This window comes from Protopterus annectens, chromosome 2.part1 (genome assembly GCF_019279795.1).
Source record: "Protopterus annectens isolate FY-2018-M chromosome 2.part1, PAN1.0, whole genome shotgun sequence".
Classification (NCBI taxonomy): domain Eukaryota; kingdom Metazoa; phylum Chordata; order Ceratodontiformes; family Protopteridae; genus Protopterus; species Protopterus annectens.
Window position 1 is genome coordinate 1,530,566,727 of NC_056729.1, and position 15,391 is coordinate 1,530,582,117.

Here is a 15,391-nt window from a genome sequence, read left to right on the forward strand (position 1 = left end):
TGTGTACGTCCCACAAAGACAAAATAAAAAACAAGCACGTTTCCCCTGCAGTTAAGGATCTCCAACAAGAATGTCAGGATTTTACTCAGATTCTTTAAAGCTTTAATGGCTGTAAAGCCTCCTCTAGGGTCTCTATCTTCCCCTCCCTGGCCCTCCACTCCTCTTAAAAGATCTAGGATTTCTCTGATGAGGATCAGGATTCTTTTCTCCTTTGGACTATTCTTTAGAGGAAGAGGATTCTATTGGTCCAGATTCCCCTTTAGAATAACTCTCCTTTGGGGACCTTATTTCTCATATGATGGAATTCTTTAAATAGGATTGATGTTCTTCATGTTTCACTGTTGCAGTCCTCACACTTGGGTTATCTGCCAGCAGTTAGCCCTCATTCAGCCCGAATACTAGAGACTTAGTATTTTTGCATCTGATGCTGTTGCTTCTTCCATGATGTCAGGTCGTCAGGGGTATAAAAACAGGCAGCCGACTCCATTACACCAGGTTTTTCTTGCCGAGGAGGAGCCCGAAACAGAAGCAGTTCGCAAGTGGCGGCCGGCCGCTACCTGAAGTTTTAATTTTCGAGTTGAATAATCCTGAAGTCTTCTAAAGCTAAGTACCCCGTTGGACATCCTTTTTTCTTGCTCTAACTGATGCCAGAAAAAGTTAACAATTGTCTTGCCTGTGTAAAGCAAATGCCTCACAGAGATTTTCATTCTTACTGCATCACCTGTTTACGCCCAGGCCACAACATCCCTCACTGTCGGTTTTGTGCCTTAACGCTCGAACCATTCGTCATCTTGCTCTCTTTGTCGCTAAATTCTTTTGCTGTCTATCTCCTTATTCTGAAATGGCTTCAGTAAGCCATCTGACTACCGATCTTCTGAAAAAACGTAAAGATAAAGACAGAGATAGACCACATAGGTCCAAAACTGCCGGCGACGCTTCCGTTAAGCTAGTTGCCAGTCCGCTGGTGCTCACTGGGGCTCCTTTGCAGCCCCTGATGCCTGCTTCTATGGATTCACAGGCCTCTGCTGAGACCCATTCAGAGTCTGGTATGCCGCGAGATGTTTCTTCGACTATGGAACCAGCGGATGTCTCTACCTTAGATGGGTCCAGAGCCACTGTGCAGGCACTGGCTTCTGAGGGAGTTTTTCATCCTCCCGATGTTTGAATCAAACAGACTTCTTTTTTAACCAAAACTACTGAGTTTCTTAGGCCCAGAGTATGCACTTTGTCTAGAAAACCGATGACCAAACCTCATGCTCAGGCACCCATGCCACAAAAGCAAATGCTTAGAATGGCTGAAGACCTTATTATGCTGATTAGGGGAAGCCAGCCTTCCCCAGCTAAGAGACAAAGACTCCAGTCCCCTTCAGGTTCTACAGACCAGGAGGCAGATGACTCTGATCTTTCTGATTATGAAGACATGCCCTTATCTGCCTATGAGGATTCAGATGCAGAGAAATCCATTCCCTCTGCCTCCCCTCCAGAGGATTTCTCTTTTGGTGAAACCTTGCATACTTAAAGAGAGCATTTCTATTGGGAATGATGCCAAGACTATCCTCAGTCCAAAAAGAGGCTCGGTGAATTTTTAGAGTTGCCTCAGCACAGGCCTTTAGCTATACCCCCTGTCCTGGATGTTGTGGATGATGTTTTCATGGAATCCAGTCTTACTCCAGACACTTTACCTCTGGCCCCTAGGAAACCAGACAGGTGCTACAGAGTACCTGATTCTCACAAGTTTCTTTTCAAGAATCCTACTTCTGATCCAGAGATCATTTCCCAAGGACCTAAAGGTATTAAGGGTACTACAACAAAAAATCCTGTCCCTTTGGTCAGGGATTCCATAGCTTTGGACAGATTGAGTAAGAAGGTATATACCTCTGCACCTCTTGCTACCAGGGCATTGAATTGAAAGGTTCACATGCTGAAATACCAGCAACATGTTATGGAACTTATTAAACAAAAATTGGTAATTTTTCCAGCTTGTGCAGAAAATAAAGAATTACAGGAGATTATGCACTCTGCAAACCAAGTTAGTAAACATACTTTGCAGTGTGCCTTTGTTGCCCTGGAATCATCTTGCAGGGCAGCAGTCACTGGCTCTGTACTGAGAAGACATGCTTGGCTGAAGGAGCAGGCCTTGCCAGATCATGTCAAATCTAAATTACTAGATGCTCCTTTAATTAAGGACCGTTTGTTTGGCACCAAAGCAGAAGTTGTTCTTAAAAAGATGGAAGAAAAGGCTAAATCTATGCAAACTGTTAAGAATTCCTACAAGTGCAACCACCTAGATTCAGTAGGCATTGTCCTTCAAAACACTGGTCCTTTCCAGTCCCCTCCAGGCCTTCCCAAACAAGACCCAGGGGAAACAAACCACCCACACAACAGTCTCAGGGTATGCAGAGATCTAAGCAATGGAGCGCCCCCACCCCTAGAGCAGGGAGTGGTAAGCCACCTCCTTATGGAAAAAGCTCACAATGACTTCTCAACTCTGCTTCCCAGCCTTACCCAATTGCTTATGCCGCTAGGAGGAAAACTTGCCCTTCATGCAGAAAACTGGATGTCCATCACTGAGGACCGATGGGTCCTCAACATTGTAACCCAGGGGTACAGATTTTATTTCCATTCACTGCCAACCCCAAGCAGGTTTCCAGACCTTCCTCCAAACCAGTGGGCAGAGGTTCAAAACCAAGTACTTTCCCTGCTCAATGTCAGAGTTAGCCTGTTCCAGTAGAACAGAGGGATCAAGGATTCTACTCCAGACTATTCCTGGTACCCAGGAAAGAGGGATCTTGGCGCCCATTCCTTGATCTTTCAGTTCTCAACACCTTCCTGGTGGTACCAAAATTCAAGATGCTTACCCTGCAACAGCTTCTCCCTGTGTTAGCCAAGGATGCCTAGTTAGTCACTCTAGACTTAAAAGAAGCCTATCTGCACATCCCCATAAGGGGGTCATGCAGGAAATATCTATGTTTCAGGGCAGGGTTTATGCATTATCAGTTCTCTGCACTTCCCTTTGGCTTATCTACTGCACCCAGGGTATTTACAAAATGCCTGGCTCCAGCCATTGCATACTGCAGGCGGAGAAATATCCAAATTTACCCATACTTGGATGACTGCCTGATTCAGGCGAACAGTCAGGAGTTGCTGCTTCAGCACCTGACATTTGTAAAAAGCCTTCTAACTTCAATGGGGTACACCATCAACAAAAAGAAATCACAACTGGTACCCAGTCAAATGTTTGTATTCCTGGGAGTAAGCTTGGACACAACTTCCCAGATGACATTCCTCACTTCAGAAAAACAGGTCTGTCTGACAGACTACTTTAAAGAAATGGCCACCAGAACCCAGCTATCTGCAAGAAAAATACTGCAAGCCCTAGGGTTCATGGCCTCATGTATTCTGCTAATTCCATGTGCAAGACTGCATATGAGGAAACGTCAGTGGTACTTAAGTCTTTGGTGCCAACATTCTCAGGACCTGGAAACCGTCATTCCTATCGTACCTTGTCTAAGGACAGAGTTCCTTTGGTGGCCAGAAGCATGCCACCACAACAAGAGACTGCATTTTACTCAACCCCACGCCGCCCAGACACTAACCACAGATGCATCAGATTATGCATGGAGGGCTCACATGGCGGGCAGATGTATTCAGAGCCACTGAAGCCCAAGGCAAATTCCCCTGCACATCAATTAAAGAGATGCTAGCTGTACAGAATGCCCTGACAGCTTTCAGATACCTACTCTTTCCAGGACAACTGCTGATAAAAACAGACAACACCACAGTTTTGTGGTACATCAACAAGCGTGGGGGAGGGGCCCATTCTTACCACTCTGCAGGTTAGCTATGGCCACGGCCTTGGACAAACAAGTTAATCTACAAGCTCAATTCCTGCCAGGCAAACAAAATTCACTCGTAGATGACTTAAGCAGAAATATCATACACCCACACGAGTGGAAATTGGTGCCCAGCACTTTCAACTTTCTGGTCCAGAAATGGAGGACCCCAGAGGTGGATCTCTTTGCCTCCCCAGACAACCACCAGTTAAGCAAATTCATAGGTAGGTACTAGGCTACTGGCCCTAGGGCCTATATAAGCCTAGTCAAAAAAGTGCCCTGGCTTTCGACACCCAATTCTGCACCAGTAACCCTCACAGCAGGGCCTGGAAGGTGGATGCCCTATCCTTTCAATCGGAAAACCTCTCTATGCCTTTCCCCCTCTGCCCCTTATCTCAAGAGTATTACTCAAGATAAAACAAGACAGGCCAAGGACAATTCTGATTGCTGCGGACTGGTCACGCCAGCACTGGTACCCACTCCTGCGCAGCCTGACAATTGACAACGGTGCCACTCTGGCTCCTACACCAGACCCCAACCCTGCTTTCTCAGCAGGAGGGACAGATTTTGCATCCACAATTGCAAATGCTAAATCTTGCAGCCTGACTTATTCCTTAAATACTCCACCAGCAACCCTAAGCAAGCAGTTGCTGGACGTCATCCCTGAAGCCAGAAGGCCCAGAACTAGGAAATCCTATACTGAAAAGGTATTGTTCTTGGATTCAGTCTAAAGGAAAGGACACAGCACTGCCCTCCTTACCTCTAATCCTGGATTACCTAGCGGAACTACTACACAGAGGCCTGTCCTTCTTCTCCATTAAGATCCATGCCTCTGTCATTTCGGCTCATTACAATACTGAGCCACCTCTATTCTCTCACCCTCTCATCAAACAGTTCCTGAGAGGGGCAAACAACTTAAGGCCACCAAGGAGAGCACCCACCCCTCTTGGGACCTTAACTTTGTACTGGAAAAGCTCACACTTCCCCTTTTTGAACCTGTTGCTTCAGCAGAGTTAAAATTCCTCTCTTGGAAAACAGCCTTGCTTCTAGCCATCATTTCAGCTAGAAGAGTGTCTGAGTTACAAGCACTGATGGCTGTGGAACCCTTCATTATTTTCCAGGCTGACAGGGTTTCCCTCAAAACTAACACTCCCTTTATGCCTAAAGGGGTGTCCAGTGTGGCTCTCAACCAGTCCATCCATTTGCCAACCTTCTTCCCTAATCCTCAAAATAAAGGGAAAGGATCCTGCACACTTTGGATGTGCACAGACAGCTCAGGTTCTACCTTGATAGGACTAAGTCTTTCAGAAAATCTGACCAGCTGCTAGTCAGCTTTGCAACAGGGGCAAGAGGGCAAGGACATTTCAAAACAAACAATTTCCAAATGGATAGCACACTGCATCCATTTCTGCTACAAGCACCATGGAAAACCATCCCCTCAGGGGGTCAGAACACATTCCACTAGAGCTACATCTACCTCTACAGCATTTTTCAGGAGAGTCCCTACAAGGGACATACTGGAAGTTGCTACCTGGAGTTCTGTACACACCTTCACCAATCATTACCACCTGCCTATCTTTTCCAAATCCAGGGCAGGATTTGCTACAGCAGTCTTGCAAGGCCTACTAGCCAGCCCTAACTATTCTTGACTGCCTCCACCCTTCCTCAGCTGCGTTTGTCACGTTATCGAAAGATGAAAATAGTGAATGCTATTTCATCGGCACCAAAACATCTAAACATGAAAATATCGAACATTCAGAACAGCAAATTTTTTCCCATGGAAAAAAATTTCTGCTCCGAAACACATACAACACAAGCACATCAAACAAACAGCAACCACACACATACATTTAAATTCCTACATGTAACGTTACACTAAACTAAACATACACTACTATCTACCCACTTACTAACCCAAACCCTAACCCTAAGGTCCGTCACTGTCGCACACTCGCCTAACCCACGCCTTAACCCTAACTCACTTAAACCACCCCTAACCCTTAAAGTCTGTCACTATTGCACACACGCCTAACCTGCACCCTAACTCACTTAACCCGCCCCTAACCCTAATGTACAAACAATCGCACACTTACCTGAACCCAACCCATAACTTTCCACCACAACGCTAAGAATAGCGAAGCCACAGAAACGGCCAACCAAATTACTTCCAGAGGAAAAAATTTGCTGTTCTGCAGCTTTGCTATTCTTAGCGTTTGCTGAATAGTGTTCGATATCAGAACATTCAAAGTTTTAATACTTCTATGTTCTGATATAGACCCCCTCAGCTTTGAGAATCAACCCAAGTGTGATGACTGCAACAGTGAAACACGAAGAACATAGTACAGTTGTGTACACTTAATAAGTATAGATGTTCGAGTGTATTCACTGTTGCAGTCCTGATATTCCTCCTTCCAGCCCCCTGGTTTTCCCTAGCTGTCCTCTCTATGGCTATTCCTACTGATATTGGTATTTACTTTTTACTGGTGGTGTTTTCCCCACCATATACTAGCTCCCTATTTGGGGGCTCCTGACATTTGGGGCAAGAAAAACTGCTTTAATGACATTAGCTGCCTATTTTTATACCCCTGACGTCATGGCTGCCTATTTTTATACCCCTGACATCATGGAAGAAGTGACAGCATCCGACATAGAAATACTAAGTCTCTGGTATTTGGGCCGACTGAGGGCTACCTGCAGGCAGATAACCCAAGTGTGATGACTGCAACAGTGAATACACTCAAACATCTACATTTATGGTAAGTGTACACAGCTGTACTTTCTCAGGATTCTGTTATTCAGAAGAAGTATTATGACCTCTTCTAGATGGAGTGTCCCAAGGATTCTGCTGTTCTCCAGTTTTGGCTGCTCTCCTGGATACCTTTTCAGCAGCTTCTGTAGATCATGTTTCTCAGCCATCAGTTCGTAGGAAACCTGACAGATATTATAAGGTGCCTGATGATTTTAAATTTCTGTATAAATGCCATTATGCTGATCTTTCTGTGGTGTCTGTCTCCTCTGACAACTCCTCTAAGCTGTTGCCCTCTACTAACCTCATTCCTTTAGATAAAGATAGTAGGGACATGGTGAGGCTGAGTAAAAAGTTCTGTACTGCTGCCACCCTACCTTTTAGGGCTATCCGTTACCAGACTTATATGACCAGATATGTTTTAGTCCTCCTCTCAAGTTTCTCGGGTGATTTCCGATTTTCCTAATTCTGAGGGGAAGGTTTCAGCCCTTTCCGTGTTGGAGTCTACCTCTCAAGTTGCCCCCCACTCTATTAAATGTAGTTATCGTGCAGCTGATACTTCTTCCAGGGTTGCTGCATTTGGCACCGTTATGAGGCATTTCTCTAGGCCTCATCTTCAGGCTTTGCCTGATGACATTAAGGGTAAATTATTGGATGCTGCTTTGGGTAATAAAAACCTTTTTGGCAGTACTGCTGCTGATGATCTTTTTAAATCTGTCCAGGATAAGGGTAAAGCCTTGCAGGAGTTGAAACATGTTTTTTGTTTCTTCTATTCCAAAGTTTTAGAGGAGTTACCCTTCCAAATCTGCTTTTGTTCACAGACAGTGTCGGCCTCCACCAAAAGGTAAAAAGGGTTCTAGATGTGTACCTCCTGCTAAATGTACACAGACCCCCTGTTTCCTAGAAACTACCTTTTCAGGACAAGCTAGGTTCTAGCTGACAATTTACTTCCCTTTTCCCTCGACCAGGTTCCCTTGTCCCTTCCAAATTGGATAAGGATCACTACAGACTAACCAGAGAAGAAGTTGTGGGTAGCAATTAATAAAGAGATGAAGGACTTAATCTGGGAGGGGAAGACAGTCCCGTGGGATAAGCTGATTCTTCTAGCAGTATAGGGCGGATTGGGTTTAACCAGTCTGAAGGAGCATTTCAGAGCTACACAATTAAGACTCCTATATATAGCACAAGCAGAAAACTATATTTCAAAGTGGAAAGGGATGATGATGAAACAGGGGTGAAGGTCAAGAAACAAGGAGAGGTTGGGAATTTGGATCCAGACCTGTAGGGAGAATAACAATCATACAGAATATTATAGCCATAAAGTAGCAGAAAGTATTCTAGGAACTAAGCCAACGTGGGATTGGAGGAAGGAGGTTTTGCCGATAGGGATGACTGCAATTAGGGATATAGACAATAGGCAATAGGGGGCTGGAATTTATTGGAGAAAACTGGCAAAGAAATCAAGGAAGTGGAAGCAAATAACTAGAGAGGGGAAGATGATAGAATGGGAAGACACAAAGAATTTATTTGGACTGCAGGTTAGAGATTGCCCTCCCTATCAGGGATTGATAGAGTATAAGCAAAGAGAAAGAAATAGGGGGATCCTAAACAAAAGACCAGCACTTGTAGACGTTTAGTAGACTCTAGAACAGAAACTGCCATTAAGAAAGGAATTAGTAGAACATATAAAATGGATCCCAGGAACTACCGTCCCATCAGTCTGACGAGCCTGATCTGCAAGGCCATGGAACGTATTATCATGGAACTTATAAACAAATACATTGGCAACCTTCAAACACTGGACCCCACCCAGTTTGGGTTCCTGAAGAGCCAATCTTGCCTCCTGAACCTCACAAAGTTCTCCAATTCAGGATGGTGCTGGTAAGTTGACACACACTTGTGAAAAATAGTAAATCCCGCTATGCAGCTCTGGAATAAATAAGTCCTTTCTTATTCAAAGGTTATCCAAACAGTTGCCACGTTCAAGCATCCAAATAGAAATAGTGGACAAAAGGTAGAACTAAAACCAAACTGGACCAAACATGACCAGAAGTTTCTTAAAACATTAAGCAACACGGTACAAAAATACTGCTTTTCGTCCTTTCACCATACAAAGACTTCTTCAGACAAATGGTTCTACACAAGAAACCAGCCTGTGTTATAAAGGCAATTTCAAATTCATATTGTGCCCCTCCCCTGGTACAATCCGAATGACCTCATTTCCTGATCACAAAGCATTTGTCATTTCGTCTTCCTAATTATACACCCATTTAGTAATATACACAATTCACTTGCAAAAACAAGAATGAAGTTAAAACACTAAAATGGAATGAGTGAAAGTACAATGGGTAAAAATACACAAAAGCAAATCCACATTTCAAGTGTAAAATCACTAAGCAAATATGAGTGGTGTGAACTACAAGAATAACAAGTCCAAACATACACATTTGAGCATTTGAACATTATGTTATTATGTAATGGTAAAGGGGGGGGGGTGTTTGCAACATAATGACATAATGAGTGACTCTGCTTTCTGTTGACTTCTAACAGAATGTAGTACTATAATGTATGAGAACCAGTCAATCATAAAACAATAAAAAGTAAAACTTGAAATAAAATAAACATTTTGTGACAAAATATGCTAGAGAGAAAATGATGAAGTAGTAATATATTGCCTCCTGAACCTGATTGACTTCAAGTCAGTCTCCAGAGTCATGGACTAGGGTAAGGTGGTTCACACAGCCTACTTGGACCTTGCCAAGGCTTTCAACACTGTCCCCCACTCTGGAATCATAGATAAACTTACTAAACTGAGCATTAATCCCTACATCACTGGATGGGTTGCAAACTGGCTTACTGACAGAACACACACTGTAAAAGTAGCAGACTCCAAATCCAGCTCCAGACAAGTGACAAGTGGTGTACCGCAGGGTTCTGTCCTGGGACCACTCTTGTTTGGCATCTACTTCTCTGAAGTACAGGCCAACACTAAGGGACTCTGGCTTACAAAGTTCGCAGATGACTGTAAGCTGGGAGCCATTACTGAATCCCCAAATGATGTGGATATAGTACAAAAGGGCCTTACCGAAACAGATGCCTGTTGCCAGAGCCATGGGCTCAAGCTAAATGCCAAAAAATGTATAGTTGTCCCCTTTGGGAAAAAAACATGTACCTGTGAACTACCACATAGGTGGCAGTACACTAAACACTGAAAGTGTGATGAGACCTTAGGGACACAGGTGGACATTGGTCTCACCTTTGATAACTACATAGCCACAACAGTTAGAAAATCCCTCTACATGGCAAACCTCATCACTAAGAGCTTTTCATCCAGAAAAAAGGAGGTCATTGTCCCTCTGTACTCGTACCTCATTAGACCCATTATAGAATACAGTGCCCCATTTGGTATGTACCTCCCAAGACAGCTGCAGCAACTAGAAAGGCCACAGAAATACCTCACAAAAAGGATCACAGGCCTAAAGCAGATGCCTTATGCTGACCATCTAAAGAAACTCCAGCTATACTCTGTCGGATATCGCCTACTCAGAGGCGATCTCTGCCTAACATACAAGGCCATGTTAAACCCAGAGTTATTGGACATGCTACATTTAAAGAAATCCCAATCCCTCCAAGCCACACGCTTCTGGGATCTTAACCTTGTCATCACGATGAATAGAACATGCTGGAGGGATAGGTTCCTGACCCAGAGACTCCCCATACTCTGGAACAGGCTCCCATACATGTCAGGCAGAGTGCCTCAGTGGCCCTTTTCAAGAGGAAACTTGATGATTGGATGGGATTTAGGAAATTCACCCCGGGGATCACATCAGTAGCCCTGCTAGACAGGGGTCCAGGAAAGTAAATATTTGTGAGAAGCAATAGCCAGGGAATCATTATGGCTAGGCTTGTGTAGGTCCTAGGGCCCGATAGCCTAGTACCTACCTATGAACCTATAACTATAAGAATCAGTCAGAAGAGGTTAGAAAGGATTGGGAAGAGAGACTGGATAAGCAATTCACAAAGAAACAATGGGAGGAATTATTTACATATCCCAAATATGCAACAAAATCTAGAAGATTTAGAATTTTTGGCTGGAAATGTTTGCATAGATATTTCTGTACCCCAAGTAGACTCCAGAGAATTTTTCTTCGGGCAGATGACAAATGTTGGGAAAGAGGTAATTGGGTACATATTTTCTTGGAGTATGGTGAATTGGTGGACTTCACTGATTCCCCTGTGGGATGCACTGTGGCAGGTGATGGGTGGGCAGATTGGTCTGATGAGGGAGATGAGTTTTCTGAGCTATGATACAGAATTGGAATTGCCTAAACATGGTAAGGCCTTGCTGTGTCTGATAATGGTGGCTGCCAAAAAAGCAGTTAGTAGAAAATGGAAATCAAAATCTAAACCAACTATACAAGAAGTAGTGAACATTGTAACAGAGAGAAAACTGGAATTGAGATCTTTAGAAAAGGGTAGGAGCAAACTACATAGGAAAAAATGGGAATTGTGGGAAAAATACATACAAGGGAGGAATGAGGTTTAAAAGGCGGCAGGACTTAAATGAGCTATGTAGTGTTTGACTGAAAAAGATTGGGTGGATAATAAGTGATGTATGTTCTCTGTTTGCAGCTGGGAGTGTGTCATTATGGTTTGTGATGTAACACACTTGCAGCTAGGATTGTCGGTGTGGTTTGTTTTTATTTGTATAAATGTATGATTACCTATGTAGTAAGTGATGGTGTAATAAAAATGTTTCTTTAAAAAAAACAGTAGGAATTGAACAATTTATGTAATGTTGATTAGGTTATATGATATATAGCAATATATGTGAAGTAAAATGTATGTTATGTTAATTATAGTGTAATTATTTTTATATGAATGTAAATTTGTCTGTCACAAGTAATAATTCAATAAAGTTTTTTTTGGGGGGGGTCACTACAGACTCTTGGGTTCTGTCTGTTATTCACCAGGGGTATTTTGTAATTTGGAAATGGGCTCCAAGGCGCCCCCCACCACACCACTTGGTGCCCCCATCCTGGTCTACCTACACCAAATAAATGCTGGAAAAGTGCCCCTACTAGAGCGGCACCCTAGGCAGCCACCTAGTTGGCCTATGCCTAAGGCCGGCCATGGGTTGAGCACAACAGTTTGAGTTTGGATATGTATGTTCACCTTTTATATATGCCAATAACTGTCCATCACCTCTACCAAACTTATCAGCATATCTGGTTAGGTTGGAACATGACTTCTTTAAACAATACAGTGATACTCCAGCAGAAAGGTAGTCCATGGAAATTGCTTTCCTAAGAATAAGAGACAAAAACCCTCCATAGTTGTCAACATACCTGCCAATGTGGAACAGAGTGGCAAAGGTGGAACACTTCCTTGCAGCATACTAAAGTCCATCTAGGCTGATCAGTGTGATGAAAATATATTCCTTTATACTTAGGATTCAGTTCTATTTATCATGCGTCTCAGTTATAATTTGACATAAGATTACCTTTCAACTTGTTCCACTGGAAGGGTAGTTCTTAACTACCACATTGACTCAAGTACTGTATCATGCAACACAATGAAATGTAACAGCTATAGCGGTTTAAGCCATGCAATCAGATTTACAACATTTAAAAACTGACTTTGTTCCTCCAGTGCTTGTTAAGTATACATAACGTTAATACATAATTCAATTTCAGTTCCTTTGCCCCCCCCAAAGTATATATGTGGACTCAAGCGCTGTATTCATCTACAATCTAAAAACCAGGAAGCCAGCCTCCCTATTCTTAAAGTAGAACCAAGATCACCACATGGCTATTCTTGCATAATATAACTGGGTGCCCAGTTAAGCCACACGGGAGTAGGAAATGGCAAACATACAATTACAATTCTCAGTTATCACACAACACAAAATAAAAACTAAAAATGGAAAGCCATCTTAAAAGCAGGGAATATCACACTATAGACATAAAACAGCTAAAATTGCTGCCAAAGTACAATATAATTGTCACACAGATTATGAGATCAATGGTACAAACTGATATAATAATAATATAATGGAAGGTAACACAATGGAAAATGCTACATGTTATAACAATGGGCTATGCTGACAAGATCAGTTCCAATCCTGGTCCTGAAAGCCTGACCCCATCTGCTGGAACAGCTGAAATGCCTTGCACTGACAGCATCAACACCGATGTTACCAGGTTTGATGACAAACCATCAGTGTAGAAGGTGACAGATTAAGGGCTGTGATCCTGAAGGCAAAACCACGTCCGAAGACCCACCTGTTCACACTGACACCTGCACGCTGTTTTACAGTTTCATCTGTACTGAGTTGGAACACTGGCTGGTAAGAAGTTGTTCAAAGAAATTGCTAGAAATGAAGGCAGGGAAGTAGTGCATCATCCATCAGTACACCAGATCAAGGAAGACACAATCACATCCCCTGCTGTAGCTTCACATACACCCTCATCATCTTCAAACAATGGTCTGCAGAGTGTCAGAGCAACCCAACAAAAACTGTATTACTATCTAAAATTACATGTGTTTCGCCATAAGAACATTTGGCAAATGAATACTATCTAGGCTGGTCAGTGGCTTCACAGGATTTCACACACTTCACTATCGGCCTACGCTTTTTAGTGCTATTGTACCAGCAGTGACTGTGTGTTGCTTAAGACTACTGTATTGATATACACAATGATTTCCCCGAGTGGGTTAATACCTTTTCAGTGCCACAATACCCTTTAAATGACAATATCCCTTTCCTCATTTATAGTAACACACTACCACTGCTACTTGCCAGTCCAGTCTAGCATATTTAGGATACAATTACTTTACACTTAAGTAGTCAACCACACTATTAAATTAATAGGAGTCAGCAGTCTCTCATTAAAAGACTGAAGTTAACAATTCTAATCAATCTACCAGTTTTATGTAATTACCCGTTTCTAATTCAAGAAACAACTAACCATAGCACAGGCTTTTCAAACTGAGTACTAAAATACTTAAAGGAGTTGGGCAATAATACATCTTGAAAATTAAATATGCAAATAAATATATTCTTGCACAGGAAATATACAATAAAAGTAGTTTTAAACAAAAAGATGGCATTACACTGACTCTCACCCATCCGGTCCTACTACTAACTATAATCTGTCTGCCGATTTAGTGGTTGAAAAGACTGACAGGCAACAACTATTGTCTGCTCTCATCTAAATTCACGAAAAGATTTTGTTAATGCTCCCCATCCTAAAGCACAATTAACTCGCCTGCTGTACTGAACTTTTAGGGAAGAGTCATGTGACCTGATAACACCCTCCAGGAGGTGTCCTAGCACACTTACTTTCTACAAACAGCTATTTTAGTGATAAGTGTGTGTGTGTGCTTTTATACTGAATGATGCTCACCTTCAAATGATATAATCTATCCATCCACAACCCCTTTTTCCCATATGGGAGAAAGGTATCACTTCAACAGTGACAGTCATCTAGAAACAATGTTCACACCACTGGACAGTGATATCACTTCCTGCCAATTTAAAATTCTGTATCCAAACACCATCCAAAGCACTGTGGTTTAAATAACCAGAAAGTTCCAAACCAGTTAAGGTAATCTATCTTTTTTAGGAACTAACACTTTTCAAAGTTTAGCTGCATCAATTTTTTTCATTATCTTTCACATCTTTGCTGCATCTTTACTGAAATAACAGCTACAAGATGTTCTTCGTGTTTCACTGTTCCAGTCATTACATTTGGGTAATCTGCTGTCAGGTTGCCCTCAGTCGGCCTGAATAACAAAGTCTTGGGTCCTGCATCGGTTGCTGTCTCCTCTTCCATGACGTGAGGTCGTCAGGGGTATAAAACATGCATCCAACGCCATTTTATTCAGTCTTTTTTGCCGCGGTGCCCGAAGCAGAAGCAGTTCGCAAGTGCCGGTCGGCCGTTTCCTGAAATTTTTGCATTCGAGTTTCATAACCGAAGTCTTCAACTTAAGCCAAGTACCCCGTTGGGGAAACTTTTCCTTGCTCCTTACCGATGTCAGTAAAAGTTAATAATTGCATTACTTGTGGGAAACAAATACCTCATAAGGATTTTCATTTGTACTATATTCCTTGCCTAGGCCCAGATCATAACATGCCTTGCTGTCGGTTTTGTGCAAGATTTACCCAATGCACTATTAAGCGTTGGTATATTTTTGCTTCAAAATATTTTGGATCCAGATTTAATTACCCTGAAATGTCGTCGATTAGCAATCCGACTACCGGAGTTCACAAAAAATGCAAAGAAAAAGAGACAGACCGTCAAGGTCCAAAACCGATGACGAAGCTTCTCCTAAGCCAGTCGCCGGTACTCAGTGAGGCACTTTCGCAGCCCCTGATACCCGCTACTTTTGAGTCGCAGGCCTCTACAGAGACCCATGCGGAGTCTGGTATGCCGCAAGATTCTCAGAGTATTTAACCCTCGGATGTCTCTCCCTTGGATGGGTCCAGAGCCGCTGAGCAGGCACCGGCTTCTGAGGGTGTTTTCAGGCCTCAACATTTTTATATAAAACCGACATCAGCTTTAAAAACAAGATCAAAAACATCTTCTAAGGCTAAATAACCAATGCATTAGCCACGTGCTCAGGCCGCTATGCCTAAAAAACAGATGATCAAAATGGCTGAGGACTTAATTACTTAGATCAAGGGTTCCCAATCCCCCCCTGCTAAGAGACCTAGGCAAGAAACTGATTGAGTCTTCAGATCAGGTTTCCATTTCTTTTGATTCCTCTTCTGATCAGGAATTTTCTATTCCACCCTGTGAGGATTCAG

General features: G+C 42.8%; 1 protein-coding gene across 1 annotated transcript in view; it reads left to right on the plus strand.

The window, feature by feature from the left end:
• Nucleotides 1-15,391, plus strand: part of PANK4 (pantothenate kinase 4 (inactive)) — a 1,309,469-nt gene that overhangs the window by 579,673 nt on the left and 714,405 nt on the right. The gene's annotated exons all lie outside the window — the stretch shown is intronic.